Source organism: Macaca nemestrina, chromosome 3, assembly GCF_043159975.1.
Source record: "Macaca nemestrina isolate mMacNem1 chromosome 3, mMacNem.hap1, whole genome shotgun sequence".
NCBI classification, from domain to species: Eukaryota; Metazoa; Chordata; class Mammalia; order Primates; family Cercopithecidae; genus Macaca; species Macaca nemestrina.
In genome coordinates this window covers 7193140-7207115 of record NC_092127.1, presented here as the reverse complement: position 1 = coordinate 7207115, position 13976 = coordinate 7193140, and the positions used below count along the sequence as shown (strand labels likewise).

The window sequence follows — 13976 nt, the reverse complement described above, 5'->3', positions numbered from 1 at the left end:
TCCACGTGTTTAATTGTTTAGCTGTGAGTAGTTACTTAATGTGAATTTTCTCTCAGGTTTCTGTGGATACGTTCGTATCTCTGTCTGTGTGTTTTGTTGCATGCTGCAGCGTGTTACGTTTCCAGGTACCCCCTACGGTGTCCTGTGAATGTGCACAAATGCAAACTGCAGTATATTTGTATGTCCATGGAAGATGATGGATTCATCTTGCTGCTCACCGACTGCTGTTTTGGGAAGTGCATTGTTTGTAATCTTCCCAGTGATTTAACTATATTTTTATTAAGCGAGGCCTTTAAAGCACCTGCCATTTGCTTTTGGCTGTTCTTTTTGAACAGGAGTAAAAATGCTCATAGTGCTTGAATGCTTACATATAGAAATTAGTCTGATATAAGCTTTTAGATAGTGTTTTTTAAGTTCACATTTCAGGCAAGTATTCAGGTATCCGCACGTCTCTTCTGTTTACCAAACGTGTACCCAGGAAGAGTCCGAAGAAACAGTGTTCCTAACAGTTATTTGTGGAGTGCCCAGAGGCACAAGGCATTTGGCTGAATGCTGAGAATGTAATAGTAGGCAAATTCAGAAAAGGGAGTTTATAAGTTAACAAGGCATATTAATAAAATCACACAAATAGATGTCAAGTCACCACTCAGGTCACTCAAGGAACTGGTACTTAAGCAGAGATTTGAAGGGTGAGCGGGACATACCTGGGGACAGAGGAAGGAGAGAAAGAAGGAAATACAGGTAAAGGGTAGAGCATATGCAGAAGTAGCAGGTGGGAGGATGACATATATGAGGAATTAGAAAAAGATGATTGTTGCTGGAACACAGAGCAAAGCAGCATAATGCAAAGGTGAGCTTTGTTTAAGGACTTGGATCTTCGGCCAGAAAGCAGTAAACAGTGCTGGGCGTAGAAGGATGTGACCACATTGCTATTTTGCATTATTACCTTGGTTACAATATAGAGCAAATTGGAGACTGCAGGGAGGTGGTAGTGGAGTTGAAGACAAGTAGGTGGGTGTTGGAAGATATTTAGAAAATACTAATATAGTATGGATGTAAAAGCAAAGGAAAAGGAGGTTTCCAAGATGACAGCTACATTTATGATTTGCAGGAAAGGATGGTTGGTGGTACCATTTTCTGAAAGGGGGTTTGCTAAAATAGAACAAGGTTTGGGGGCGGAGGAAAGATCCTTAGTTCTGTTGTGAACATTCTGAGGTTGAGACATTTTGCAGCATTCAAGTGGAGATATCAAGCCATTACATCTATGGCTGAGTAGCTCAAGGGAAATGTCAAAGCTATGGATATCAATTTTATAAAGTGATCATTAGATAGATGATAACTGACGCTGTAGGTATAGATGAGATTGCTTAAGAAAAAAAGCATAGAGTGGGAAGAGAGCCCTGAGTGATTCTGTATTTTAGTGACTTAGTAAAGGGACAAGAGCCTACAAAATAGACTGAGAAGGTCCAAGCGGAAGGGCATGGAGGAACTGCTGAGAGTTGAAGAGTGCAGAGTCCCCGCAGGCAAGAGAAGAGACCATTTGAAGACCATTTGAGACCTAATCAGTGGCATAGAAAACCATCAAACATCAAGAAAGATGAAAAATAAAAATGCTCTGTTTGATTCATTTACGTGGAGAACGCTGAGGAGCTAGCAGTGACTTCTCTGGAGGGATGGAAGTGGAAACCAGAGTGGAATGGATGCAGAGTGAACAAAAGATAGAGCCGGTGGGAATAGGGAGCTCCTCCAAGAAGTCCAGTTATGAATAGGGATGAGAGGAATAACATGGTATCTGTATGTTCAGGGAATATCTTAATTTTTTTTTAATTATAGAGAATTGTGCGTGCTCAAGTGCTATTCAGATGTGGGAGGAAGATACTGGATGTGTAAACCAGGTTTGTTATCATCAACAAACCATAAGGATCATTCAGATGATGTTAAATTTTCCTACAGCATTAAAATTTCTCCTCTAAGCACAACTATTAACTTCATTCCTTCATTCAGCAAGTAGTTATTTTAATACTTTCTGTGTGTCATGCGCTGTTCTAGGTTCTGGGAATATAATTGTGTATAGTATTTACTGAGATGGAGAAGATTCAGCGTGGGTGAGGTTGAATTTGGGGGAAAAGCGAGAAGTTTGTTTTGGCCATATTAAGTTTGAGCTGTCTTCCAGACGCCCACGTGGAGATGTCAGACTGCTGGAGAAGCTGACTGTAGAGTATGGCAGATGTGAGGACAGGGACCTTAGTGTCTTCACTGCTATATCCCCAGCGTCTGGAACACAGTGGGTGCTCAGTAAATATCCGAAGAATGAATTAATGAATAAGATATTACCTAATAAGTATGCAGCCTTTAATTGTGAATTTGTAAAACCAAAAATATATAAATTTAACGAAAACATTAGTGAAGGACTTTGAAGGTGAATCTAGTACGATAATAAGGAAGTTGTTCAGTGCCAAGACTCTTCTTATGGAAGGATGGTGTAGGCCTATAATGAGGCCAAGGCTTCTGTTCAGACATTATTTATTTTATGATTACTGTCATACAGTGAATAGGAATTCTCCGCTTAAAATGGATTAAAAAGATACGTTGTTCCCTAAGTGCAAGTGAGTAGAATCCCTAGATGAGAATAATATTGTGTAGAACACTTTAAACAGTGTTTAAGAAATATTTCAGGCCTGTGGTGGCTCATACCTGTAATCCCAGCCCTTTGGGAGGCTGAGGCGGGTAGATCACTTGAGCCCAGGAGTTCGAGACCAGCTTGGGCAACATGGTGAAACCCCATCTCTACTAAAAATACAAAAAATTAGCCAGGTGTGGTGGTTCACACCTGTAGTCTCAGTTACTTGGCAGTCTGAGGCGGGAGGATCACTTGAGCCTGGGAAGCGAGGCTGCAGTGAGCTGAGATCATGCCATTGCACTCCAGCCTGGGCAACAGAGTGAGACTCTGCCTAAACAAACAAACAAAAAAATTAAAGTAAGAAAGAAATATTTTAGCAGAATCGTAGGTATAGATCTGGATCCATGCTGTGTTGAAGAATTGAAGGCTAGTTTACTTAAATGAAATTTTAAAGCAAATCAAATTATAAACTTCTCAGGACAATCACTTCTCATAGCTGGTATGCATCCTGAATCAGTGTTGCATCTTGGCTGTTTAGAAGGTAGCAGTTATTCTGTTTAAACTTCAAAATATTTCTCTTGCTTGTGGAAATCGTTATTGATTATTAACCATAAAATACTGCATAATTTGACTTGAACACTCTTCCTAATACTCCTAGAGAACTTATCTCAATTGATACTCAGTTACTATGGGACACAATAAAGAATAGAAAAGGGTAAATCTAAGATTGACAAGAAAGTTTGATTTGAATTTAAACCTTTGTAACCTTAACCCTACTTGTAGCTTTTGTTCATTTTACCTTCTGGCCTCTGGCATTTCCTCCTCAAGTTATTATGAAGCCATAGTGCAGGGGTGGTGGAGGGAGGAAGAGGGACTAAAATTCAAGATGTTGTATAGAACAACAAGAAATTGCTAACAGAGTATTTGTTTCCACCAAATAAAAATTTCACTTAAGGCCAGGCGCGGTGGCTCACGCCTGTAATCCAACACTTTGGGAGGCCAAGGCGGGTGAATCACCTGAGGTCGGGAGTTTGAGACCAGCCTGACCAACACGGAGAAACCCGTCTCTACTAAAAATGCAAAATTAGCCGGGCGTGGTGGCGCATGCCTGTAACCCCAGCTACTCGGGAGGCAGAGGCAGGAGAATCACTTGAACCCAGGAAGCGGAGCTTGCGGTGAGCCGAGATCATGCCATTGCACTCCAACCTGGGCAACAAGAGTGAAACTCCATTTCAAAAACAAAAAATTTTTTTTCACTTAAAAAATATTTATCCAATGATCCCATGTGTCTCACCAAGGAATGAGAAAACAGGATGACAGAATGGCATCAGCAGTGTAGATTAAGCATCTACTTCATGTCAAGAAGTGGGCTAGGAATTGAGATAGCTTGGTAAAAAAAAAAAAAAAGATGCATATACATACATGGCTTCTGCTCTCATAGAACTTAGTAGTTTTGCAAAGGGCAATGAAGAGGAACTGCGTATGCTAACGGAGCTCCTAACAGAAGGAACTAACCTAGTTTGGAGGATCAGGGAGGATTTTCCTGAGGAATCAGTGTTTTGTCACATATGAAACATACATAGATCATTTCAGGTAGAGAGAACAAGTGGTACTAAGGTTAGTATTTACTGAGCATTCACTGTGTGCCTGGCACAGTTTTAAACACTTTCATTATGTTACTAAGGTAGATTGTATCACTAATCCCATTTTACACATGGGAAAACTAAAACAGAGAGAGTGTACCTAACTTGCTCAAATTCAAGCAGTTGGTAAATGGTTCCCAGAATTCTAGCTCAGGAAGTCTAATTTCACAGCATAAATTCTTAATCTCTATTTTGGTTTTTTAAAAGCATGGTGTTTTTGAAAAACTGAGGAACATCTAACATGACTTAACAGAGCAATATCATGTGCTATCTTATGGGTTTGCAATTTTGGACTTTATCCTAAGCCGTAGAAAGTGATTCTATGTGTGTGTGTATAGAAAACGAAATATTTTTGGACTTCCTTCATTTCCGTAAAGCCTCAAAATAGAGAGCAGAATGTTAGGAAATCTGTCATTTGTGCACGAGCATCTTTCAAAAACACAATCATCCAACAATATACTGAATTGATTTTTTTAAAATTATAGGACGGTGCAAACATTTTCCATCATGCCATTGGTCAAGGGAAAAAAGTTAGATGAGAACTTCTATTGAATCCATGCTATTTTATAGGAATTTTGCTAGTAACTTAACATACATTATCTTATGTAGTATGTGTAATGAAGAGTAAGCTGTGTTTTCATACTACAGAGCTCATTACTAGCAATTCAGCACTTAATATGATGGAGAAGATTAGAAACCAGATTTTAAATGCTAAAAGCCAACAGGCTCAATAGCAAAATCTGGTTTTGAGTAACATTTAATAAGCCATCATTAATAGTAACAACAGACCAGGCACAGTGGCTCCTGGCTGTAATCCCAGCATGTTGGGAGGCTGAAGTAGGAGGATAGCTTGAGGCCAGGAGTTCAAGACCAGCCTGGGTAACATAGCAAGTCCCCATCTCTGCAGAGCTTTTTTTAAAAAGTGACCGAGGCATAGTGGCACACACCTGTAGTCCCAGCTACTTGGAAGGCCGAGGTGGGAGGATCACTTGAGCCCAGGAGTTTGAGGCCTCAGTGAACTCTGATCGTGCCACTGCATTCCAGCCTGGGCGACACAGACTCTGTCTCTCAAAAAAAAAAAAAACAAAAAAAACAAAAAACAAAGTAGTAACAACCATATGTAGCAGTTTTCATTTATTGAGCACCTACTTTGTTTGAAGGTTATGATACCAAAGCCAGAGCCAAGTATTTCATAACGAAGTCTCTTCCCCTTGTTTGTGAATTGAGTGTTTATTTTGTGCCTCACGTCATGCCAAGGGTTTTCGCTTAGGTTGTTGGCATGAAAGTCATGTTCATGGGAACTGTATCTGTGGACATGCTTTGAGTTCTGGCCGTAGGGGAATTCTTTAGCAGAGGATTTTTCCTTTGTGTCTGCCGAGTACCTGAGGCCCAGCTTACCTGGGACACTTTATTCCTCTGCTTGAGGTTTTCAGACACAGGTAATGTAAATGTGGTGGGCAAACCCGCTTGAGGGCTGCCTCTTGGTTACAAATTCTTGAAGGAGATGTTTTTCTTTCTCTTATCTAGAGCCGGGGTCAAGGCAGGCAGGTTTCTTTGTGTCACTTTATATAGCGGAGGTTTATTATAGTTTCCCTCTACTGAGAGTGCAATTCTTTGGGAGCCTTGCTTTATGGAAGGGTTTTTATTAAACTCTCTACTTTCAAAGGGACAAGCCCTGGGCTTTATCTTCACCCCAGAGTTCCATGGACTCTTTAATGATGAAGCTCGAGGTCAAGTTTTGGATTCACCTTGTTTTTGGCCTCTTAGTATACTTTACTTTCTTACAAAGTTAGTGACATGAGTAAAAATAATTCTCTAAAATTGTTTTCATCCTTTATTTAATGTTAGCAGGAGAGTTGTTCAGGTGTCTACTTTCCATATCACTGTAAATGGAAGCTTAAACTTTTGACTACACATTAAGCTGTTGAATTCTCACAACAATCCTGGTGGTAGATGTGAAGAACACAAGGGTTAAAGAGGTTTGTGTGACTCCTCTAAGTTCATACAGCCAGTAAAAATTTGAAAAGGAGTTTGATCTCAAGCAGTCTAACTTTGGAAGCTATACCAAATGTTAGTGACATAACAAAGGAGTTCCTAAACGAATCTAGCTTGTGATTGACCTGTATCATTCCTACTAGAAGGAACAATCACACCAGTAATGACTCGATGGATGCATGGATGCATGATGGATGCATGGATACATGGATGCATGGATGGAGGGAAGGGAGGGAGGGAGGGAGGAAGGGAGGAAGGGAAGTGTCTCAACATAGAGACCAGGAGAAGAAATGGCACTACAAAGTATATTTATTTAAACAAATTCAATAGGAGAAAGAAGAAAGGTTCTGTGTCTGGAGGTTCATGCAATTATTCTGCTGCATCTGGTAGGGTCATTGCTTCTATTTGGAGGTTACATGTATCTTCAGAAAGTTTAGCTGTATTCCTGTTGTGGGTGTATGTTGATTTTTATCAGTGAAGTAATATAATAAGAATGGGCAAGCACAAGGAGACCCGCATTCTACTTTTAATAACCTCTAACCTTGAACAGGTTACTGAGGCCTCATCTAGGCATCTGTTCCCTTATCTTTAAAAACAAAAGATCTTTAAAGTCTCATCTTTTTTTCACCAAAAAACTTAAGAAATTTGAGATAGAACATATATATACATATATATATATGTAATTTGTTGATACATGCTTTTCTGGTGGTATTCCATCTATAGAAAGGATAATTTTCCAGAAAAGTATATTTTATTTTTAGTTTGTATCAGCTACTCTAAGTGCTTTACATACTGTTGCTATAGAATAGTCGGATATGAATCTTTATAAAAGTAATTTTCTTTATTAGGGCTTATTTTATTCTTTGGAATACCAATTCAGATAATATCATCAATATAATCCTTCTGGATTAAATAGAGGAAGGAGGTTGGTTGCCTTTTATTTTTATCTGTAAGAACCAAAATATTATGTAGTGCCTTTTGCTTCAAGATGTTCAGTTGAGAATGTTTCAAAAAACTAAAATAAAGGGAAAGATAACATACTGTCAGTTTTCCTCTGAATGTTTCCTGACACTTAAATAAGTGAGTTATCAGATTTCAGTTTATAGTTTAGTAAGTTTATATAGCTAATAACAAATATTGTGTTCAGAAAGGTATATACATGTAAGTTGTTAGTTGATTGTACAGAAAGAGAGCAACGCCCTGCCCGCCCTATTCTGTGTTTTCTTGCCTTTCCAATTTCTGCTTGCCTTTCAAGTTCCAGCTCAACCTTCCCCTGCAAGGCATTCTCCTAGCTCCCTCTAGCACAGCATTGTGGATTTTTTTTTTTTTTTTTTTTTTTTTTTTGAGACTAAGCTTTGCTCTGTCACTAGGCTGGAGTGCAGTGGCGTGATCTTGGCTCACTGCAACCTCTGCCTCCTGGGCTCAAGCGATTCTCCTGCCTCAGCCTCTCGAGTAGTCAGGATTATAGGCGCCCACCACCATGCCTCGCTAATTTTTGTATTTTTAGTAGAGACAGAGTTTCACCATGTTGGCCAGGCTGGTCTTGAACTCCTGACCTCAGGTGAGGATTACAGGCGGGAGCCACTGCGCCTGCATTGTGGATTTTTAAACAGGTAACCTCTCAGTCTCCTTAGCTCTCATGACTGTCAAATAAAAGTTGTTTTGCTCATGTTCTCCTTATCTCCTCACTTTTTAAACGCAGGAATTAATGGAAAGAAGGAGACATTCATTTAAGGAGAGAACCTGTGGGTCGGCTTGATGAATGATGAGTTTGTGAAAGTTAGGGACTTGGAGTCAAATATATGCCCACATTGTTAAAGACAGTGTCTTTCACTTAATGTATAACTAGTCTTCATCTAGGTGAATTTGAGCAAATCTCTTAATACCTCCTGGCATCAAGTTTCTTACCTGAGCAAGAGCTAGGGCAGATCAGGAACCATCAGCCAGCACATCAAAATCTTCAACGGTAGATACTGAAAACGTACACACTGGATCTCATTTAACTAAATTCCCCTTGGGGATTTACTTTTACTCCCCATCTCTGCAGAGATTAAAAGGTAAAGGAAAATTGCTTCTCCTGATAGAAAAAAAAGTCATGATTTTTAGTCAAGGTGATTTCTAAGATGCCATCTAGTTCTGAAATGGTGATTTCTAAGATGCCATCTAGTTCTGAAATTACAGAGCTATGAGTCTATCACATGAGTAAAATAAAATTGAGGGGAGAAAAGTTAAGACAACAAAATACCAGTTTATTTACTTGATATGTCCGTTTGCCTGGAAAGACGTCTTTTTTGTTTGGAAGAACTCATTAATAGATGTATATTTTTGCATAGATGATATATCAGCAAACTGTTGTTAGCATCTCTATATTATATCTTAAATATTTCCACTTGTCTTCAGCCCCACTGCAACCACCCAGGTCTGAGCCACTCTCCATCGCCTCTTGCCTGGACCTCTGCAGTTGCCTCCTGCTTGGTTTCTAGCAGCCAGAATATGTTTTAAATAAAAGCTGAATCTCAGTTCTCTCTTGTGCAAAACCTCTCCTGGCCTACCAGACCCTGCATAACTTGGCCTTCGCCTCTCTTTCCAGTCTTGTCTTGTCTTGCCTTTACCTCTGCCCTCGGGCCTTCTCCTGGTTTTGGAACGTGCCAGTCTCCCTCCCCGGTGGTGTTACACAGTCAGTTCCCTCTTCCAGAAGACTCTGCCCCTCTCAACTGGTATGGCTTCTGTTTCTCTGTCTCTAGATCTCAGCTTAACATAGCCCCACAGAAAAACCTTCCCTCACTGCCCGATTTAGGTAGCCCACCTGTTTTACTCCATTTCTCTGTCCTGTTTGCATCTTTTCGTAGGAATTACAGTTGACCGTTGAGCAATTACAGGGCTAGAGGTGCCACCCCGTCTACACACAGTCAAAATTCCTCATGTAACATTTGACTCCCCCAAAACTTAGCCATGAATAGCCTACTATTGACCAGAAGCCTTACCGATCAGCAGTCGATTAACACATACTTGATATGTTGTATGCATTATTTACTGTATTTTTACAGTAAAGGAAACTAGAGAAGGGACAATGTTAGTAAGACAATCACAAGGAAGAGAAAATATTCTTACCGTTCATTAATTGGAAGTGGGTCATCGCAAAGGTCTTCATCCTTGTCGTCTTCACGCTGAGCAGGCTGGCGAGGCGAGGGAACAGGAGGTTGGTCGTACTGTCCCAGAGGTGGCACAGGAGGAAGAAAATCTGCATGTAAGTGCGCCTGCACAGTTCAAACCCCTGTTGTTGAAGGGCCAACTGTATTACTGCTTTGTTAGTTGTTTCCTTTTAATTTTTCTTTCTACAAAAATTGACAGCAGGGGCCATGTCTATTTGGTTTAATACTGTAACATTCCAAGCACACAGCAAGTAAGTGCTCTACAAGTATTTGTTGAATCCTTGACTCAATTACACATTTACCATTTTTTGTTTGTTTGTTTGTTTGTTTGTTTGTTTGGAGTCAGGGACTTGATCTGTCCAGACTGGAGTGTTGTGGCACAATTATGGCTCACTGAAGCCTCAACTTCCTGGGCTCAAGCGATCCTTCTACCTCGGCCTCCCAAAGTGCTGGGAATACAGGCATGAGCCACTATGCCTGACTGACATTTATCTTTTTATCTGTCTTTTACTTCAGTTAATTAAAATAAGTTTTATTCTCTGAAAACCGACAAGCTTTTGAAAATAGTCCAAGCAACTGAAAATAGTCTGGAAATGTGCAAAGAAATAGGGAATCCTACCAGAGATTTAATTTATCCACAGATAATCCTGAAAGTGGACAAGTTATATATGGATAATAAAAAGCATGTCCAAGAGTTATCTGCTTTTTGAAAAGGTTCTATATATGTCCTGCTCTAATTAGCAGAGGTTGCTCAAAAGCTGTTCGTATTCAAATCTGTGTATATCGGCCGGGCGCGGTGGCTCAAGCCTGTAATCCCAGCACTTTGGGAGGCCGAGATGGGCGGATCACGAGGTCAGGAGATCGAGACCATCCTGGCTAACACAGTGAAACCTCGTCTCTACTAAAAAAATACAAAAACCTAGCTGGGCGAGGTGGCGGGCACCTGTAGTCCCAGCTACTCGGGAGGCTGAGGCAGGAGAATGGCATAAACCTGGGAGGCGGAGCTTGCAGTGAGCTGAGATCCGGCCACTGCACTCCAGACTGGGTGACGGAGCAAGACTCCGTCTCAAAAAAAAAAAAAAAGAAAAGAAATCTATGTATATCTGAATGCACATGATTAAGTCTTTAATTGTAGGTTTGCAACATGTTTGTAGATTCTGATCAGTATGTTAACTGCTGAATTAATCCTGTTTTCTAAATCTTCAATATGCTTATTTTTACAAAAGAAATATCTCCTCTTCCATTTCTAGACGCATGATTACTTCTCATGAGTAAGTACCTCACATGATTACTTCTCATGAGTAAGCAAAGATCTTGACCTGTAGCTTCTTACACCTGCCTATTTGTTTAGCAGAACAGAGAATTACGGTAAAACAGAAAAATGGTACAGGCGTTTGTGTTTGCTTTACAAACACATCTCCCATCTTAGTACAAAACACACTGCAAACTCTTAATTTTAGATCTTCTTAGGTTTGTTGTAAATAGAAAATAGAGTATAATGTTTTCTAGATTTATTTCTAAACTATATTATGGTTACTTTTCTCATTGTGCTTTTCAGATATTTGAGAAATTGTTTATATGCTGTCATGAATATGAATTCATTATTAAATGTTAATGAATAATTTTGCTTCAAAATAAAATAGTGAGCCTGTACACTTTCACTTGTATAATGTTCTAGCCCATATTTTAATTTTTCAGTTTTTCCCTTTGTTTTCTTTCATGTCAGCTTCTTCATCTGGTCCATCAGTTGTTGAACATATTACGTCACCTCCACCCCATCCCATCTTCATGACAGTCAGAAGGTTGCTCAGTGCTACTTTCATCCAGGCCATTTTGTGGCCAAATGCTAAGCACACTACCAGCTCTATCCAATGCTCACTGGTGCAAGGACCCAAAATCGTATTTTAAACTTGCTCCTTGATAGCTCCTTATTTAAAATTTTCTGGGCCGGGTGCGGTGGCTCAAGCCTGTAATCCCAGCACTTTGGGAGGCCGAGACGGGTGGATCACGAGGTCAGGAGATCGAGACCATCCTGGCTAACACGGTGAAACCCCGTCTCTACTAAAATATACAAAAAACTAGCCGGGCGAGGTGGCGGCACCTGTAGTCCCAGCTACTCGGGAGGCTGAGGCAGGAGAATGGCGGGAACCCGGGAGGCGGAGCGTGCAGTGAGCTGAGATCCGGCCACTGCACTCCAGCCTGGGCGACAGAGCGAAACTCCGTCTCAAAAAAAAAAAAAAAATTTCTGGGAATATTCTATCACTATAGCTATTAAGGCATGGAGAAGAAATAAATGCTTTATTGTAGCCACAGAAATGGTTTTCTTTTTCTAACCCAATCATTTGCCATCTCTGAAAAAAAATTCCCAGGCCAGGTGTGATGGCTCATGCCTTGAGTCCCAGCACTTTGGGAGGTCAAGTGGGAGGATCAGTTAAGCCTGGTAGTTTGAGACCAGCCTGGACAACATAGTGAGACCCCATCCCTGCAAAAATAAAATATTTAAAAAATTAGCCAAGCCTGGCAGTGTACACCTGTAGTCCCAGCTACTTGGGAGGCTCAGGTGGAAAGGATGCTGTGGGCCCAGGAGGTGGAGGGTGCAGTGATCTATGATCATACTACTGAGCTCCAGCCTGGGCAACACAGCGAGACCCTGTCTCAAAAAATAAAATATTCCCTTCTCATCTCTGATCAGAATAGAAAAAGACCGACTGTGACTCATGTTCAGAACTTCTCCAATCCAAACCCAGCTTTTCCTCATTTTATGAAAATATGAGCCGCCTTCAGTTGTACAATGTTCACAGTAAACACACGGTTTTAGGAACTTGAAGAATATCCATCTGTAGAACCCAGACTCTTAACTCCAACACAGATCTTGCTAAAGCTTTGGACTGGAAAGCAAGGAGTGCACACCCTGCCTCTGCAACTCTCCCTGGGGAAGGGAATGCTTCCATGACCCCAAGGCCGGGTGAGCCTGTTGGTTCTGACATTCATTGGTTAGTCACCTGATGGAGGTGTTCTACTCCAGAGGTGGCAAGCGTGTGGGACATTTGTTAACACTCCCAGCTCCAATACTTACAACAGACATCAATAATGGATCACTGCTTCTCGGCCTTTTGGCTAAGATCAAGTGTAGTGTCTCTTCTTACCAGTTTAATAATGGATCATGGCGGTGTTTCCTACTGAGTGCAAAGAGAGTCTTGGGAACTTTCTTAACACAGCAGTCACTTTCAATTGCCAACCTTGTTTTAAAAAAGAAGCACCAGCACTCCCTGAAATCATTCTCTGTTTTTCTTACTCTATTCTTATGCTATGCATCCCCTCTTCCCACCCTTCCCCAAACCCTACCATGGCAACTAGACTCTTATTTTTATGATTGCTTTATGATATTTTCTACAGAACCTGTCATTTACTTTTACCAAATGGAAAACAGAGATGGTGTGGTTTTTTTCTGTCTTACTTGGCAGTTCAGCAGTAACTTAACTAAGTGAGCAGTAAGTAGCCTTTTTAAGGTAAGATCGAATTTTAAAGTCTGTCCCAGATATCATTCTAATGTGTCCAGTGACACTGCAGAAAATTTAACTTTCCCCGGAACTGTGTATTATTCTGGGACGTGTGCATGTGTGCATGCTTGTGTGCATGCTGCTAGATGTTACAGTCAAGTAAAATGTCAGCACAGTAATTATAGACCAAAAAAGTTCACTTCAAAGAATTAATACTGTTTGAAGGAAAATTCACGATTCGGAAACTCACAAATTTAAAACCAAAGCATTTTATGTTCGTTCCTTTCCATTAAAAGTTGGGTGGAGTAGTTACCGCTCTCAGATGACGTCTGTAATCGCATCAGAAGCCCTCTGGGTAGGAAAGAGTGTGTTGTTGGAGTTTTCCAGCCCATCTTTATGGGATTTCAGAACTCTTTAAGCGCTTAGCTTCTGGTGTTTTTGGGATTAGGAATGTGCGTTCTTGTAGAGAATTGGAAGGCAAATGTTAGGCTTGTCAGCATCTGAGGACCACAGAAGCAGTCCGCCCATTGTTCGAGTCACGCTTCCAAGACCCAGCACTTTTCACTGAGGAGCCTGCTTTTGAAGTGTTTTCTTTGCTTAATTTTCTCCACCTTTGAGATCCTTTCAGAAGTATTTTCTTTCAAAATATCATGCATTCTTCTTTAGAAGAATTGGTCTTTCTAATAAGACAAAGAAACATAGGATACTTGTAATCTGTCGAGTATGGCTAAAAACATTAGGGCACTGAGGACAGATAGAATGAGGGTTGTGGAAGAAGTTTTGCAGTCTCATTATCAATCAACTTTTTTTCTCTTTTTAATTGAGTCTGACTATAGAGACCTATATCTAGGCAAGAATATAAGAAATTTGGGGTTCATTTAGAAATTGCAATGGGTTTTTTCGTACGCAATGGGAAATCAAAATGGAAATCCTTCTTTGACATTACAATTATGTATTGGAGTCTTGTGTCTGAAAATAATTGAAGGTCTAATAAAAATTCTGCTCAAAACCAACGTCTTTTGTTTTACGGAGTTACTTTTTAAAATTAGCCAAGATGACCACAAAA

The 13976-nt window shown here is 40.4% G+C and overlaps 1 protein-coding gene and 1 pseudogene across 22 annotated transcripts in view; both read left to right on the top strand.

The window, feature by feature from the left end:
* The window catches only part of LOC105466614 (teneurin transmembrane protein 3), a 2765046-nt gene that overhangs the window by 2496346 nt on the left and 254724 nt on the right, over positions 1 to 13976 (top strand). The gene's annotated exons all lie outside the window — the stretch shown is intronic.
* Positions 12508 to 12710, top strand: LOC112424058 (U2 spliceosomal RNA; annotated as a pseudogene).